The sequence below is a fragment of the Mercenaria mercenaria genome, chromosome 17 (genome assembly GCF_021730395.1).
Source record: "Mercenaria mercenaria strain notata chromosome 17, MADL_Memer_1, whole genome shotgun sequence".
Classification (NCBI taxonomy): Eukaryota; Metazoa; Mollusca; class Bivalvia; order Venerida; family Veneridae; genus Mercenaria; species Mercenaria mercenaria.
This window is the reverse complement of record NC_069377.1, coordinates 57,082,500-57,101,782: the sequence shown is the minus strand read 5'-3', so window position 1 is coordinate 57,101,782 and position 19,283 is coordinate 57,082,500. Positions and strand designations below refer to the sequence as shown.

General features: G+C 33.5%; 2 long non-coding RNA genes across 2 annotated transcripts; both read left to right on the top strand.

Annotated features, from left to right (window-relative positions):
• The first annotated feature begins 723 nt into the window (after positions 1 to 723).
• On the top strand, positions 724 to 4,422 carry LOC128550167 (uncharacterized). The gene is made up of 4 exons (XR_008368151.1): positions 724 to 775; positions 1,416 to 1,497; positions 4,033 to 4,164; positions 4,291 to 4,422. It is a non-coding gene; the product is annotated as an uncharacterized LOC128550167 (long non-coding RNA).
• Positions 4,423 to 4,630: 208 nt separating this feature from the next.
• LOC123536197 (uncharacterized) lies at positions 4,631 to 8,225 on the top strand. The gene is made up of 3 exons (XR_008368182.1): positions 4,631 to 4,746; positions 5,584 to 5,665; positions 6,365 to 8,225. It is a non-coding gene; the product is annotated as an uncharacterized LOC123536197 (long non-coding RNA).
• Positions 8,226 to 19,283: the final 11,058 nt, after the last annotated feature.

Sequence of the window (19,283 nt, the reverse complement as noted above, 5' to 3'; positions counted from 1 at the left end):
ACAAATGATACAAGGAATAACTGGCAGCCTTAGTGATAAAGATAAACTGAGCGGTGGTCTAATGGATAATGTTTGGACCGCTCAATCCAGGGGTCGTGGGTTCGAGTCTCACTGGGACCACGACCAAGACTTCTTATATGACACCAGTACTGGTTTTTCCAAGAAGCGGACTCGAGAGTGGTTCCTATAAGCTCGAGGCTGTCATCACAATCGAGCTAAAACAAGTTTAGACTAAAGATAAATTAGCACGTTACTATTCTTGTAAAGACAAATCGTAACATTACATTTGTTTGTGTTCTAAGTAATTCCAAGTATTATTCTTAAAATAGCCACATATTAGGAGCTATACTAATTAACAGGTCAAAGTGTGTACACGGGCATATTGTTACAATTGATCATTTGATAGAAAATGTTTTAGACGTAGGCCCATATATATTTTTCTAAATCTTTTCTTATTCCTTCTAAAAATCAGTTATAAATCAGATTCTGCTTTGCGGAAAATGTTTTGCCCGAATGTGCAGATATACATTTACTCCTTAAACTTAGGTCCACAAAAGGCGAAACATTTAGATAAATAAGGCACACCTCAATTTTAATAAGATTTACTTCACTACTTCAAGGTCCAGATAAGATATGCATATCAAGGCATGCATGCCGGAACGATAAAAACAAACATTTGCTAGCTAGCGGCCAAATCACGTGATTGATAAAATATCACATGTCAAAATATTTCTTAAACAGGTATTGCGGACATTAACGCACTGGATAAAAGATGGTACGACCTATATTCAATATATTTTTCTTATTTCTCATTATTTTACAGTGTAGGTAGAACAGAATCTGTCAATAATTTAATAGTTCAAATCAGAGTGTTGAAGACATTACAACTATCTAAAAATAATTGTAATCTTTTTCTGGCTAAACGTAATTCATATTATTGTGATATATATTGTTCACGAGCGCCATATTGCTATTGTAAACATATTTAAATACAAAGAATAAAGATTAACAGTGATTAAAACTTCCTAGCTGTTTTGATATTATAGTGTTTTTTTCTTACAAATGAATCAATCGAAAACGAGCATCATTTAATAACAAATACTTTTTATGTTCAGCTTTCAGTTTTAATACGAAATACAAATTGTATGAAATATATTGCAAAATTAAGTATAAAAGACGTACAATGGTTATACACTACGACTTAATGAGTATATCAGTGTAATATATTTATTCAGACTTCAAATTACTTTGTCAAGCCGATTTTTGCTTGTGTGTAGACTGAATTATTCTGATCAGATGACCACATGTGCCGCTATACTATCAACTAATAAGAAGACATGTACTGTTCTACGTTTGATAATTTTGTCATTTCCTTCTAATCTACAAATAAATGCGTGAATTTGTGTATTTTACAGGACTTTGCAAGAGATTGTTTGCTGGTCTTTGCACTATTTATCACTGTTTATGCTCAAGGAGCTGCAACAGGAACTGGAAAAGGTGGTATATTTAGACTTTACTATTATCATTAATATTTTTATCATTTAGGGAACTGTTGCTTTGTATCTTAATTTCAAATTTTAGTTTCTGCATAATACCACAATGCTTCAACTCTACACGTCATTATTAGTAAACATATTCTAATCTGTTTGTTATTATGTAGTCATTCCCTTCAACGGAAACAAAAATACTACATGGCCAGTTAACGTATATGGTCTTCGTTGATGTAACAGGTTTTAAAATTATTTGTTTAATTTTTCTCACAACTGAATTTGTTTAAAAATTATACTTATTGGTTTTTTGTTTGTTTTTAAAGGCAGTTGCCAAGTAGTTTTTGAAGCTTCGTGTCCGAGAATAAGCCACCAAAATCTTTAGTATCCATCAATATATCGGGTACATGACTTGTAAAAATGATTTGGGTAGCCGATTTTAGATTTGTAACCACTTCTTTTCTTACAAATCCTGTCCATAATACCTCGTATTGGGTATCTCTCGAATTCAGGTGATACAGTAAATCTGTCACTTGTATGCGTTCATATCAAAATGAAAAAACTTAGGAAATATTTTTTTACTTTCCAAGTCTTATATATGTATATTTGTATAAATGTTCCGTTGGAAAATTGATTAATTGTATTTATGCAATTTGTTTTGTGTGATTGATATAACATTTTTAGCGACTGCTTTGTCATACTTTATTATTATGAACTTGACCGGTGTATTTAACAATTCAAACACCATTACTGCCCAAGGGCATGTCGGCAAATAATCCAGCCCCCTGTCCGATTATACCCTGATAAACTTTACCGCATAATAACCACTGTTAAGAACAAAATATCTTTACAGCATATTATTTTAGTTGATGCTCTGTCTTTTGCAAAGGCATTGAGTTCATGCATTTTGTTCTTTAGGTCTGCTTGTTATATAAGTTATTAAGAGCATTTCTCTGTTTAACTTTGCATGTCTTCTTTTACCATTGCGTGTTAAGGGCACACTGTCCTGGGACTAAGAAACATGGTGAAGTTTAAAGAGAGGTTAGGTGCGCACCATAAACCGGTTTAAACTTCCCAGTGATGTTTTTGACATTGACCGTTATTGAAATAACTTTTACAGAACTGTATTTGATTAATCCAAATACCAGTTTGATGTCATTACAACGAGTTACGAGTGTGTCATATTTTGAGATACATCTTAAGATTTTGTTAAGTTCTATTACAGATAGACGTTACGCTTTCCTCTCTAAATTTATCTAATGGAACAAATAAATTACTTAAATACTGAAGTACTACTGCATTTCAATTTAACTGTTATTTCTCTAGTTTGTCTTTTTGTTTTACTTTGTCAATGTATGTGTGTGTTAATTCACGCGTTTAGACAGCCATATATACATACACGGCTGCAAAGCTGCGTTTTGTGGAGCGTATTTTTCTTCGAATGTGGCTATTTCTATTGGGTCATAAGCTTTGTTTGCGTAATTATAATAAATTAATTGCATCACAATTTAGTTTATTCAGTTGCCTCTACTAACTTTCCGGTTAATGTGTTATGCCATTAACGATGGGTTAAATCACAGTTCTGAGTTGAATGAAAGTGAACAGAAAATAATCATGGGTTCTGATTAATTATTTTGTATGTTTCGGGTTTTTTTCTGTCAATATTATAAATCTTTATTTCATCTTTAAGTATTCTTTTAGTATTCTAATCCAAAATCAGGTAGAATGTTATTTAAAAGAATATATAGTGAAGGATTTATATTAGCAGATAGCTGTGCAGATACCGCACAATATGTGTGTCCGAATCATTAAATCTGTGATACACCAGATATGGAAAGAGGACAATAAATGTGAAAATATAACAAATTTGCGTTGATACCAGTGCGAAAAAAAAAAATCATAAAAAAACATTTTGAGAAATGTCAGGGAAGTGCAGGGCAGATGTATTGAATATATTTTAGCACTTCATCCTTTGACATTTTAGCCTGTCGATTCAATTGTTTTTATGATAAAAACGGGTAAAACTCCGGTTCCAGGACACCTAAATAATATGTATATTTTTAAAGCATGTGACCAGACAAAACATGATCGAAGAGAAGTGTTTTATAGCCGTTCATTTTTTTCGCAAATTTGAGCTGTATCTAGATGAGTGAATGACCGGTACCCTAGGTAATATTCTAGACCAGTCTACATGGAGGTAGGAAAATGGATTCAAGTGTTTACTTAATTTACACAAAAACTACTCGTCCGCAGGACTTAATATTGAAATTGTTTATGCAAATTCTGTGTTATAAATATGATTCATCTTCCTGGTTCCTGTGTATAATTATGTTTTAACAGTAATATTGTAAATTTGGGAAATGTTTGCAACCTAAAACATTAAGACAGAAGGGTCTTTTATACTAGAGAATCAATCTCCTTAAGAAAAAAAATAATCAAATGAGTTATTTTAAAACAGAAGCAAATCGACATAATATAATTTGTAGGGTTACAATGTAACCAAAATTATTTTGCTTTTAAGTTTTATTTGTTATTATAATTGCAGTCATTGGTGTAACCTGCAGTGCCTCAAATGCGGCTACAGTATGCAGTTTACCACATTAAGAATGTCCTTCTTCCGGCAATGTGTGTGCATGCAAAGCGGGTTATTACAATAAAAACGACAAGTGCTTGAAAGGTACAGTGGGATTAATATTAAATAAGTTAAATTGTATATTAATGTGAGTACTACCGAAGACAGACAATGTCATTGTCTATCCCTCTCATTTTGAAACAAAACTTTAAGCTGTGTAATATTTTTCAGCTCTTGGTTCTGCATGTGGAAGTGGCAATGCATCATCTGTTTGCACAACCCCAAACGCGGAGAGTAACAAGGCCAGAAAACTATGCGCTTGCAAAGCTGGATTTATGGCTGAAGACACAGCTTTTCCGAAAGGTTAATATTTTAAAATTATTTTACAACACAAAAAATAAGTCGAACAACACTTGTCGTTTTCCATTATAAGTAGAACACAGTATTAATCGTTATTGTCTTTGCTAATTTATTTCCTGGCAGTTATTAAAGTTACACTGTATGCCTTTTCTGGTAATTGCCATATTATTATAAGTTGTGCTCCATATATATATTGCTTGTTGATTGTTTTAGCCGTTGGTCAAAATTGCAAATCAGCGACAGAATGTACTTCAAATGCAGATTGCGATACAACTGAAAAATGTGCATGTAAAGATGGCCTCAAGAATGTAAACGGGTTATGTGCACGTATGTTATAATAGTCCTTCATAACTTTGTGACGCACTTCAAAAAATGATACTTTAGCTTCGGTAAAACGGACATTATAATTAATATTTAACTCATTCAATTGAATATTTATATAACTGGTTTTAGGACTAACAAAGTTAACGGTCAGTTGTAGTATGTCTCCCCCACGCAGTGTTGTGGGAGACATATTGATTTACTCCTGTCTGTCTGTCTGTCTGTCTGTCACATATCCTGTCCGCTCCTCTCTCTTAGTCGAACATTTCTCATCCGATTTTCAACAAACTTGAACAAAATGTGTTTGCCAATATGTCCTCGGTAAAATTCGATAACTAGCCAAATCGGCATAGGATCTTCGGAATTATGACCCTTTACCATAATTACTGAACCATTCATGTTAATCACATAGACTCATTAAAATGCTGAACCACTCATTCTAAAACTTTCTCCAAAAGCCATTCATCTTTATCACCTAGACTCATAAAAATACTGAACCATTCATCCTAAAACTTGCTCCAAAAACTATTGAACCATTCATCTTAGTCCACGTAGACTCACTAAACACTGAACCTTTCATCCTAAAACTTACTTCTGAAGTGTACATTTTTACTATTCAGATGATTAGGCAGTTGTGGGAGACATGCGCTTTTCTCAAAAGCAGCTCTAGTTGCAAAATATTTCGCCACTATTGCATTTGATTTACTGTTCAAAAATACAGTCATATATGCACTGGCATAGTATAATCTCGGTGTTTCTGGCGTGTAAATACTAGTTTCATAGCTACATAGCATAAATTTCTTTCATCCTACATGTACATTACTTCAATCATATTTGCAATAGCTTCATCTGCCGGGATTCACAGACTTGCATTTACCATCTTTGGCGCATCTCTATTGGTGACTATCTTGATTTTCCTCTAAAGGTAAGACTTGATAAATAATGTTTTACCTGTTTTTCATGTTGCAAATAATTGGCGCTCAAAGAAATTCAACATATTTTGTCCTATTGTATATTACTTTAACTGTTACTTTAAATCTTCTACCGGTTGAACATTATTGAACTTTGTTACTGCAACTGCAGATTTTATTTTCGTGGTCAGAAATGCTGTAAGTTAGATAGATTGTTGGCTTGTGCTTAATGAGTATTACTACATGACTTCTTCTATAACTTTCCTATCCATAATTTGTATTTTTGAACAGTCTATAGTTCAACCCTAGAAAAACAACAAGGACATTTATTTCTAATGTAATAAAATATCAACTGAATGGCTTGATGGTCAATAATTAAAACTACTGACTCTCAGTCCCTTGGATCTTGGGAAGTAGTTTTGACACTTGACTGATAAGCCATTCAGTCAGTAGTTTATTTTATTTATTTATTTATTTGTTTTTTTTTTTTTTTTTTTTTTTTTTGTTTTTTTTTTTTTTGGTGGGAGGTTTGGGGGTTAACGTTGCCTATATTTTATATTCGATAGGTATTTAATTAAACCCTTGTTAGACATATTCTATTGAAAAAAGGATTAAAGCAAACTCAGCAAGAAAATGTCTTAATATGGTTAACCTACTGACCAAATGACAAATGATTATAATCATGTACATAATATATAGTATGTAATTTTCAGGTTACTGTTGGAGCAGAAGAAAACAGACATTTCAAAAAAATTGATGTCTAGCAAAATCTCGAAATATTAACTTGTTTTGGTGTCTGTGTCTCCGTCCCTGTATATCTGGAAAAAAAATTATGACCTAACTAACTGAAGTTTTAAAACTTGCTTTTAAATTATGCACACTAAAATACTTCTATTCAAGATATGATAGTTCGCTATGAAGCCTTCCAAATGCAGCAAAACGCTGACATCTTCTTGCCGATAGGTGTTTGTTCGTGCATTTTTAATGGACTGTTTCAAGATAATTATATTTGGAGACAACTGGTCTGGCTTCCGACAAATCTTTATGTCATCATCGAAAATTTATTTGTTAAACTATTTGCTTGGTCTATCAAATATGCAGAAATTACTTCTACTGCGCCAGGCAATAAATGATTTCTAAAAATTCATGTAACATACTCAGAGAACGTCTTCTTCAGTTATGCTGATAAATAATGTTTTATTTTTCTAAGCCATTCCTATTTGCTGAAAATCTGCTACACATCTGGAAGCTACGTACTGTCCTGTTTCATTTTATATCTGTTATAAATTTAGTAGGGTTTACACATAATTGATAACACATACTGAAATTTCATTAACCTGCAACACAGCTATAAGAATTCTTTGGAAGCATAGAATGCCACGCTACATTTAAAGCAGACTTGGTTTGACAGATTATATTCTTGAAAGGCATTGAATTATGTCACACCTCTTTTGCTCCAACAGTAAGCAATAGATGTTTTACGAGTTCTAAATCATCTATTCTTTCGTAAAGGTAGTCTTGAACAATTGTTTTAATTTCAAATGAGTATTTTTCATAGATTTGTGATTGTGTATCATGGACTTGAATATGCCCCTGGTTCATACTGTCCTTCTTATGTATGAAACTGGACAAGTAATACACAAAAATTGAATATAAATGGCTAAACACCATATCCTTATTCCTTTCGGCCTAAAAGTTTGTACTTGATCTAGCAATAAAATTGGTAGGACCTTAATAACCTGGACATCTTAAGAAAACTTCACCACATGATTGTCTCAACAGACAAATATCTTTGTTGTAACAATTCGTATAATTATGATTTATATCTGAAAGTTTAATCTACAATCGAGGCTCATAGGCGCTTTGGGTATTATTCCCATCGCAAGCCTAATAAACATGATTAAACAATGTTGCTCATTTGAAAGTAGATCGAAGTTAAGTTATAAAATCGTTTACAAAATTGTCACTTAATGTAGCAACAACTGACCCTAGAACTATTTATGAACAGAAATCTGTATTACTGAATATCCGTGTTAATTTTAATATAACGAATGTTTCTATTAAATGAAAACAATATGTGCTGAATCAATAAAATGTTGATTTGTTTGTTTTGTATTGCATTGATCTGTCACAAAACATTAAACTTCAAGTCGTTCAATGCATAACGCCATTAGCAGTTAAATCTTCAGATTTAATCTTTATTAGTCCCCTACTGATTGAAAACCAGTTTCGGGGACTACAGGAATGCGACTTTCCGTCATTCCGTCCGTCCGTCCGTCGGTCCGTCCGTCCGGGCTAACGAATTGGTACTTGAGTGTCTAGCAGGTTAGGGTTTGGACTCTTTGTTTATATAACAGTCACTTTAAAAAGTGTCCGAAAGTGGGTTTATGTGACTAAATTTTGGGTTTATGTGGCTAAAATATTTAACGTTGTAAAGTCACTTAAGTATCATATCGTGAGTACTTCCGTCCGTCCGTCCGCAATTTTGTGTCCGGTCCATAACTCTGTCATCCATGAAGGGATTTTAATATTACTTGGCACAAATGTTTCCCATGATAAGACGACATGTCATGCGCAAAACCCCGACCTCTAGCTCAAAGGTCAAGGTCAAAGTCGGAAGTCAAAGGTCAACAGAGTTTTTTTCAAGTCCAGTCCATAACTCTCCCATCCATGAAGGGATTTTAATATTACTTGGCACAAATTTTCCCATGATGAGACGACGTGTTATGCGCAAAACCCCGATCCCTAGCTTAAAGGTCAAGATCACAATTGGAGGTCAAAAGTCAACAGGGCTTTCTTCCTGTCCGGTCCATAACTCTCCAATCCATGAAGGGATTTTAATATTACTTAGCACAAATGTTCCCTATGATAAGACGACATGTCATGCACAAAAGCTGGACCCCTAGCTTAAAGGTCAAGGTCACATTTGGAGGTCAAAAGTCAATAAGGTTTTTTTCCTGTCCGATCCAGAACTCTGTCATCCATCAAGGGATTACAATATTACTTGGCATAAATGTTTCCCATGATAAGATGACGTGTCATGCGCAACACCCAATAACCTAGCTTAAAGGTCAAGGTCACACTTTGAGATCAAAGGTAAATAGGATTTTTTCCTGTCCAGTCTATAACTTTGTCATGCAAAACAGGATTTAGATATCAGTTGGCACAAATATTCCCCAGGATGAGACAACATGTCATGCACAAAACCCAGGCCCAAGGTCTAATCTCAAGGTCACACTTAGAGACCAAAGGTCTGACGCAAGAATTACTTTGTCTGGAGCATTTCTTCTTCATACATGGAGGGATTTTGAAGTAACTTGGCACAAATGTTCACCAACATAAGACGGATTGTCATGCACAAGGACCAGGTCCCTAGGTTTAAGGTCAAGGTCATATTTAGAGGTCAAATGTCATATTCAAGAATGACTTTGTCCGGAGCATTTCTTCTTCATGCATTGAGGGACTCTGATGTAACTTGGACCAAATTTTTACCAACATGAGGCACCCTTGTTTTTAGAATTACGTCCCTTTGTTGTTACTATAAATAGATTTTATTGTAACCTTTTTTATTAATGGCCGTAGAGAAAAATCGAGACCACTTTTCTGTGGTACAACATGACAGGTAGAGAGTTTCTTGTGGACTTATATTATATAGATTGTTTTCTTTTTAAGATTAATTTCCCTTTGTTCGTACTATAAATAACCTATATGATAACTTTTTATAATCGGCCAAAACAATTCAATATGAAAACAACCGTGGGTTTTATATATGCACATTTTAATCCAAGTGTGTTGTTATAACATAGTGTATATATAGTACAATTTTGTTAATACATCATTGCCATATATCAGTTCATTATGTTATACTGCAGTAGAGAAAATTAGGTGCCTTCCAATAGGGGACTTTGTATTGCATGGCAATACTTCATTCACTTGCTATATATAGTTTAACTACCGGTAGTCTATATAATCAATCTGCAACCTTTGATTTTCAGATTTTTATCTTAGTAATTAAAACGCCACGTTAAATAGTGCCTATTAAGAGAATCAATTATTATAGTAAGTAAATGATTTAGTTTGCAAATATGAGATTTTTATCGTTTAATATGTATATTTTTCTACGAACTACGAACATGATATAAATCACGTATTGACCTTTTAAAAAAGATAACAAGAAATAAACAGTAGTTAATGTTTTCATTTTGCTGCACTTTGATACAGCTAAACATAAATATCAATGATCTAGAGCCTAAATTGCGAATTGAATAAAATACGAAGCAAGTCATATTTTAAATCAGACGCCCGGGAATTGAATTTAAGGGGTCCTAGTAAATCTGAGGTAAGCAGACGAAACCTTTCAAAAATAGTAATATTTGTAAATATAGCAATTTACATTGACAGCTAAATTTCAGATTACCATAAAAAGCGATATTATGTCATCAGAATAATTAAATTTGAAAAAGAAAAAAAATATGGGAGGATTACGCAAATATTTTAATCTAAGAGAGGCAACTCGTACAATACTACAACTTAATATGAACATGAATTGCCTCACAAGGTTTGTTGAACACTGAAAGTGCACTTATCATAATATTGATCAGTATTTGGTATTTTTCTTTTATTATTTCATTCTTTCACTCTCTTTAAGCCCGCACGCTTAGCTCAGTAGGTAGAGCTCCACCTCTGATTCATGTGGAGAAGTTGGCAGTTACTTGCGGAGAACAGGTTTGTACTGATACAGAATCCAGGAAAACTGGTTAGGTTAACTGCCCGTCGTTACATGACTGAAATACTGTTGAAAAACGGCGTTAAACCCAAAACAAACAAAAACCTCTCTTCAAACCATGAAACATGCAGGGCAGGATTTATACAGCAGAATGCATGAATAAGGTACTTTCTGTCGTAAGGCAGCGGAAGCAAAAAGTACTAATGTTTGCAAAAAAGTTCGACATTCCTAACAGTACTCTACACGACCGATTGAAAAAGAAGACTTCGTCTGCAGAAAAGAAGAAGCCGCGCCTATTGACAACCGAAGAAATGTCAGCACTGGTTTCCTTCATTATGCACATGTCTGGACAAGGGTTCCCAATGACGAAGGTGATAAGGTGTTACGTTCGAGAAGTTCGCTGATTGTTCCCTCCATCTTAAAGGACGCTTACCAAATCACATTAGATTTAATATCCTATGAGAAATAAGCACTTCAGTGTTCAGTCGATTCAGTGTTGTTATATTTTCTGGTCCTTTGGGATCATAGAGTCCATTCGACATATGTGTAATAGAGTTCCGCTTAAGCCGGTGCTAGGGGGCGTGTGAGATGTTGCACATTTCATTACCTTTCATGAACAGACTTAATCAAACCGAGTCAGCTATTATTCTTCTTGGTTGCATTCTTTGCTTCTAAAGGATCTTTTTACTGATTTTATTAACTATCACAACAGCAATCTTAAAGTGCCGTGTGGCGGCTGTAAAAAGTCTGTCCGTACATGGATTCAGTGTTGTTATATTTTCTGGTCCTTTGGGATCATGGAGTCCATTCAACATATGTGTAATAGAGTTCCGCTTAAGCCGGTGCTATGGGGCGTGAGAGGTGTTGCACATTTCATTACCTCTCATGAACAGACTCAATCAAACCGAGTCTGTTATTATTCTTCTTGGTTACATTCTTTGCTTCCAAAGGATCTTTTTTACAGATTTTATTTCATATGAGGAGTTGTAGATTTGTTGATGTGGTTGCGACAATCTGAGTTTTAATGCATGTTTACAAACTTCGACAAATTCTTTAACATACCCATTTCAGGCCATTATTATTTAAAACTACTAAATGTTTTATTGCAAGATGCTCTAAGATACACTACATCTTAAGTGTTCTGTCCTTTTACAGTTAGTCACTACGATTTTCTTTTGGGCGGGACAGGCCTATAGCTTTACGGTAATTATACATATCGATACGGTACATGAATATTTATTTTGATACACTTAACTATACCAATAAGCCTACATAAGTGTTAATGTCTATCTGAAATATTATATAAAATGGAAAATAATATGATATGAAAGATGACAAAGTTACTGGTATAAAGCCTACTAGTCCATATCGACAACATATCACGCTTGAATTACAGGGTATTACTGGACTATCTGAACCACAAGCTCACCGAGGCATCATTCAAAATAGAAAAGCTATCTAAAGGGAAATAAAACTATAGTATCTTATATTTATAACTTGTTGGTTACCGATAATAACTCTGTGAAACAAGCTTCTTTACAAACTTTAATTGTGCTTATTCAGCAGTATGTCTATTCGTATCTTTAAAATTGTATGTAAGGGATATTTAAACATTTTGAATTTTCAATATGCAATTATTTGTCGGTAGCTTGTTTCTGTCAAAAGACTTGAAATATTTCTCTTTGAAAACTTGCTATATTCATTTGATGAATTTTATGTAAATCCATGCTTTTGATAGATATCTCTTCATTCTTTGCTTGAAATTCTCAAATACAAATATGTAAGATTTATAACGGAAAGACACAAGAGTAAAATAATCACATGTCTTTTGATTTTGATTTTATATGTGTATCTATTGACATTCATGAATAATTTGTTGTTTTAATTTTGCAAAGTGAGAACGTACAACGATGAAGAAACGATTTGCACCTGTACATTGTTTCTCTTTTTTGTGTGTGCGGGAGATATGGGTGTTGTAGTTTAAGTCAACACTCGGGTTTAGCAAATTAAGTACAAATAAGACATACATTTTAAAAGAATATGATAGATAGGACCTAAAATGTAATTATTTTTGTCAAAGTCTAAATCCTTGTAGACGTTTACAATAGATTGTGTGTTTTCATGTTTCATTATTTCTCATTAATTTGTTTTATTGTCGTTTAAATCTACCTTAAAAATAAATTTACGGTCTCTTTTTGGTGATACTTTTTTAAGTTTACATACAAGTATCTTAAGAGGGGGATTAATATTCAAAATAATCTAAATATATTTATTGAAACTTAATTCACTTGGTGATACCAACATGTTCTTTTAAAACACTTTGAGATATTACCATTAATGCATCTATCACAAAGACGAACGTGACGAAGTACATTTTTTGTTTCAGATACAATAACAGAAAAAATGCTAATTACTTGTACCGCGCATGTATATTCCGTCTGGTTTCTTGCGACTATGATCAGACAGGTTGCTCTTTATCTCAGTTGGCTATTACGGAATAAGTATTATGGGACTTAAAAACAACCAAAAATAGGATAAAGAACCTATAAGTACTTCCGCATTTGAACAAAACTGAACAGACTGAGAATGTTCATAATAGTTTTAGAATTTAAATTTATAGGAATACAATAGAAATTCGACATTTCAGACGTAATAAGGTCATAGGGTGAAAAATCAACACATGCGTGAGACAAAATTATGTTGATTAGCGGGACGCGAGACAATATTTAAGATACATAATGGCAGGGTCGCGGAGTGGAAGCATGCTAGTTTGCACCCTCTTTTCATAGCGGTTTTGCTTGTGACCGCGGTAATTATCACGTTCCCAACATTGAGACTATCTTATTGTCGTGAATTTGCTAGGTGAGGCCGTAGGGCAAAATCACGAGATTCAAGATGTTTTAACTCGGGCGTGTGGGGCAAAAACAAACTCCAATATGCGGAAGATTAGAGCGAAAAGTCGAAATTTAAGAGAGATAGAGATGATTGCGAAATATACTAATTAATCTTCAGTTTACATATCCAGTTGTCAACCTATGACTCCCCCTGTTGAGTTCTAAACTCGACCTTTCACCCCGTGCCCCGCTGATTAGCAGGATTTCAGTCTGCGATCCTTCTGATCAGGAAGGCTTTGCCCCCTCGTTTCTCTACCAATTAAACATCTTAAAATCTTGATTGGATCGCGGGACGGAGATATCAGCCATCAATGTAGTTTTATGTGATCAGAGGTCATATGGTGGCTTTCCAGTTTTTACACTGGAAGAAGAGCCTGGGTGACTCTCGGTGCATTGTTTTATCGGGGCCGTGCGTCTGGCTAGATCGAACCACCGGTGAAGGGCAAGTGATTCTAAGTTATCAACTATTACTACTCGGCCATGGAGGCCCTGGCATCATAGAGGTGCACTTACCTCATCTAGATTTTAAATATGTTAGTCCAGAGAGAAATCATGCAGTTTATGCGAAATATGAAATAAAGTTATATTCTAGTAGCTGGTGAGTTATCAACTTCTACATTCATTTCAGGTATGCAAATAAATTTTAAAGGCCCCTGCCTCCAGATCGTACAACAACAAAAAAGAGATTTTTAGGTATCAGGAAATCAATGTTATATCTCTTAAGAAAGCTTTGAAACATAATTACTGACAAACTATTTGTTATGGGAACACTATACGTTACAAGCATTTTACTCTAGGTAAACTTCCTTACTTATAATTATAAATACATATTCTTCCCTGCTGTATTGATAAAGTCCGGGGAGAACGTTTCTATTGCCGCCGCGGCCCGGGTTCGATTCCAGACATGGTTATCTTTGTTATCTTGATTTGGCATTTTTAGATAGTTAAGAAACAAAAATTCTTATTCTTAATGTTCGTAATTCTAATTTTGAAGAAAGATCATTTCAGTTTTCGATATATCGGCAGCCAGCATATTTCCATTCATGGTATCTAATATTTTGTAGAGAACACTGTTTACTTTCAAATATTATAAATTTCCATCGAAAGAGAATCATAATTGAAAATCTCTGACAAATGTTCAACTACATATCATCAATAATTGTTGTAATGTCTTAAGAACTGTGATTTGTTAGTTTAGACGTATTAGATCTCCAAAAACGTCCGTGCTGTACACATTTCATCTCGACTTAACAAGAATTTATAAGACTTCTGATTAAGAGTATGATTGGTATTTTACGGGGATATTTTTTGTTTCGAATCCTCACAGGGTAACTCTGATATGAAACAAGTTTTCAATGTTTTACGGCAAAATCTATTTACTTTAGCTTTACAAAAGATTGATGATGTCAACAGGTACACTCTTTTGTAGGAAGGTTCTGCTTTTAATACAAGATTTAGTTTTAAAATCATTTTGCTTTTCATTTTGTCAATTGTACAGTTTTCGTAGATATAAAAACAATTCTTACCAAATAAATTATGCTTTACATAACAGTTTTACCACCATTGTCACATACTGTTTAGTGACAGTAAACAAACATTTTGTAATTTATGCTATAAAATAATGGGACAAATACAGGTTCAAGTAACTTGTTAAATATACTCTGGCTATTTATACTTATTTTCATGCTAAATAGATATTGTTTGTATTATTGACTGGTTGTCTATTTTGCATCCGATTATATCTGTATTTTGACATTAAATATCATAAGATATTAATCTTCTATCCTACATTATATTTGTATTAAAGAAGTTTTGCCTTGAGATCTTTTTAAATTATTGAACTTTTTGTTCTTACTTTTGCAGCTTTGACGAATCTAAACATATTTTAATGATAGCTGGACACAGTGTTTAATAAATTGCCTTGTTCAAAGACACGTAAAATGCTTTATGTAATTTAATTCGCTGCGCTTTTTTACCTTATTTGAATCAACAATAAACCAAACAAATCTAAACATGTAGTTGAAATATCATGATGTCTACATCTGCCTTGTTTTATGAAAATGTTTTCGGAGTAAAATCTAAACGGAGAATAAAAAAGAACAGATTGACAGTTAGCATTATTTGTATTGATATTTCATAAACAGATATCAAAATAAATTAGCTAAGTGTTAGCCATGACAGGATACTTGGCGAAAACGCAAATTTTATTCAGGTTAGTTCAAGGTCAAAGTCGTACACTTGAGAGACAATCGACGGTTTTGTTACTTACACTGTTTTCTTTTGCTGTGTGTGTGAAACAGTATCAAACAGTACTTGATTTTAGTGATATTAACTGCATTTTATGGACAGTGTCAATTCATATGCATTTTATGCTCGGTAAGTAATGGTGGTTGATTTCAGTCATTTCGTTTGTAGTGTCTGCACGTTTAAAGAGCGCAATCACGCAAAAACGACAAACTAGCGCACTAATACGACAAATACCATATTAGCTGTATAGGCTGCTAATATGTCGTTTGACTGCTTTAATTATTGCACAGAAACTGTTTTCAATTTCAAAGCCAACGTGACCTTGACTTTCGACCCTTAAGTCATTTAGGGCCATGTCTTGACCAAAGGCAATATCTAATTATTAGTTACAGAGGACAATTGCCTTTACTTTGAAATTGAAAATTGTTTTCATTCCAAAGGTCATTATAACCTTGACGTTTGATCCATTAGTACACAAAACAATACGGGTCATATTATGACGACAGGAAATCATAAAGTTTGATGACCGTAGACCAAACCGTTGTTTACTTACAGAACGGAAACCGTTTCCAGTGACTTTTACTTTTGATCTACTAACACCAAAAACAATTGTGGGCAGTCAGTCTATGCTGTTTTGTAAGCAAATGCATCCTTTTTTATTGGGCAGCGGAAATAGTTTTCAGTCTCACTGTCACTCTGACCTTAACCTTTGACTTAATAAAAGTGGTCTTCTACTAACCAAAAGCAATTATCCTATGTAGTTTCACTATTGTAAAACCAAGCATTCTCTAGTTATTTTTCATAAAGCAAATGGTCTACCAACTGAATTTTGAACGCGCCAACACGCAAGAATGACAAATTAGCCCGCCGATGCATTTATCGTATTGGAGCGTTAATTTGAGGTTTAGGCACATTTACATGTTGGTATTCTTCAACCTTTTCAACACGCCAGAACGAAACGGCTACCATAGTAAGTAATATATGCGTAAAGAGGCAGCTTTAAGACTGAACAGTAGAAGTTATGACCAAAACGATTTATTTTAGCAGCTTTCGAGCCAAAAGTGAGAATGTCATGACGACGAGATAAGACCCTAACAATGTTATATATCTTCCTAATGTTTTTTCTTCCTTATCAAATCATATTGATTTTGTTCTCGTAGTTACCAAGTAAACAGTTACTTCAACATTTATCAAGATGAAATTGAACAAAATAGCCGCAGTTTTATGTTTAGTTTTAGATTATTGATTAAACTGACACATGCACACATGAACAGATAACGTAGAATTTAAGTTGTTTCTTTTACAGTGTTAAAGGCACTGACCTCCAGATTTTGCATAAAAAAATTATCTTTCTTTCAAGTTGAAATTTAGTCATATTATGAACATGAGTTTTTGTTACATTTTTTGCGACTGTAACTTTCTATAATGTAGATTTTAACAAAGCTCCTCTCAGTTGTAAATAAATATATACCTATAATGTGTTGAAATAAAATGTATAGGTCCGTGTGTTTATTTTAAGATATTTGACCACGATTAAAGTGAACCGGACATTTCACGCTAATTTTAAGATATTGTTTTCAATTATTTAACGTGTCAGATGATTTAGCATTATATTTTAAAGGCACTGACCTCCAGATTTTGGCTAAAAATATTTTTTTTCTTTCATACTGAAGTTTGGTCATATTATGAACATTAAAATATGAGTTTTTGTTTCTAAACTAAACTAGACCTCCAGATTTTGGCTAAAAATATTTTTTCTTTCATATTGAAGTTTGGTCATATTATGAACATTAAAATATGAGTTTTTGTTTCTAAACTATTTTAAAACTGCAAAATTAAGAAAAAAAGGCTGACCGTGTCGGGAATTGAACCCGGACCGCCGCGGCAATAAAGACGTTTTCCGCTGTATTCGCGTTAAATATAGATTTTTATACATGTAATCGAGACTGTTTACCTCAAGTAAAGCGTTAGAAACGCTTTTCGTTTTTAATCGTAAAAAGTAGTAGAAACAACTATTCTCATGTGCCTCATGTGCTCCCATAACATATAGTATGTCAGAGCATACTTCAGAAATATGGCATTAATTTCCAGATATCTAAAAGAAATCTTCTTTTTTGTTGTTGTTGAACGATCTGCTGGTCAGTGCCTTTAACATCTAAACATAGTTTACGTTAACATTAAAACTATTCCTTGGGTTTGCTTAATCTAGGTTCGTGTGCGTGCATCGAACCTGTGTGCGTCTTCCAGCATTATATCTAGAGCGCCGTCTTGTCAGTTTAATCGTGCTGCTGTAACTTGAACGCAGGCTGGGTAGTATTTTAAGTGTTTTAGCATTAAATCTTAAAATGGAACGAAGAACATAAGGTCTGGTCTGTAAGAGCGTTGGTCTTCTTACACAATGCCGTAAACTGTGCATTCAAAACTGAAACGGATATTGTAATCATTTATCAAGGCAAATAGTTTGTAACAGTGACCTTGATACTAGTACATGGACACAGACCATACAAAAGAATGATACAATCTAGATACGTCTCCAAATCAATGTCAATGATTTGTGTTTGCACGGGTTTGTAATTGTAAATAAAAAGTATGACATAAAATCACCCATATTGTCTTTAATATTTAGGAAATACTAAATACTAAATAGATTTAGGTTGGTGAAATAAATGGAATCTCCGCTTACTGACGGATTAATATTATCAATGCATCAACTTTGGTTTGAAACTTCATGTTAACTAAACGACAAAACAGTTCGTCGATGAATGTATCCGTATGAAAGGCAGCATCGATAAACCCTTGAAGAGATGTCCGTGACTCTACAATATGAGATTTTATTCTTTCTTAAAATCCGGTGCTAATATCTCAGAATTATTTATATGCGCACATTCGAATTTGGTTTGATCCTAATAATGTCTTTTCTATTTCATTCATATTTAACATCCATGTTTTTCTAAAATAATTTTTTAGTAATCTACTTTTGTGCTTTCAAGGAAGTTCGGACCTATTTCCATTAAGAATGCATATATATCACTACAAAACTGATAAAATTGATGCCATGTTAATATTCATTCAACAAAACATAAAGTTTTCTCTTCAAAGTTGAATAGAAAAAGGTAGACACTCCATGTAACTATTCATTTAACAAAACTTTCATTTTCCTCTTACATGTTCGTACGTATCTAATGTCCATTGATGGGATAAGCTCGTAGTTGCAAATCAGAGAATCAAAATCTCTTACTTGAAATTTATCATGAGGATACATATTTTAAATCTATGGAGACTGTAAGTGTTAAACATGGTTCACAATTTCCACAGATGCTTATTTAACACTATGTTTACGTTATTCTCAGGACCAGAACAGCTTGCATTTTATATAGAAATTTACACTGATTTCTAGACCAGGACAGCATACACAAAAAGAATTTAATTTTGTTTTGGACTGCAACCAGTAACTAAGATATCACACGATTAATTTATCGTTTTACTTGAATTTCAAGTCTGTTTCATTGAAAAACAATTATTGCAAACGTTATACCAGAAGTGACATCAGTTACGTCGGATTCATAAATTTCAAATGTAAACTTGATTGCATTTTAACTGATAAACTACCCAGCATAAGGCAACAGTTAAAGCAACTCTTGTGTTAAATGATAACAACGTTATGAACAATTAAAATGTCATGGGAATGTATGGTGGTGCATATGAAATATATCTAAATACTGTCATTCAGTCAGCCTCAAATAAAGGATTCTCTTTACTTACGGA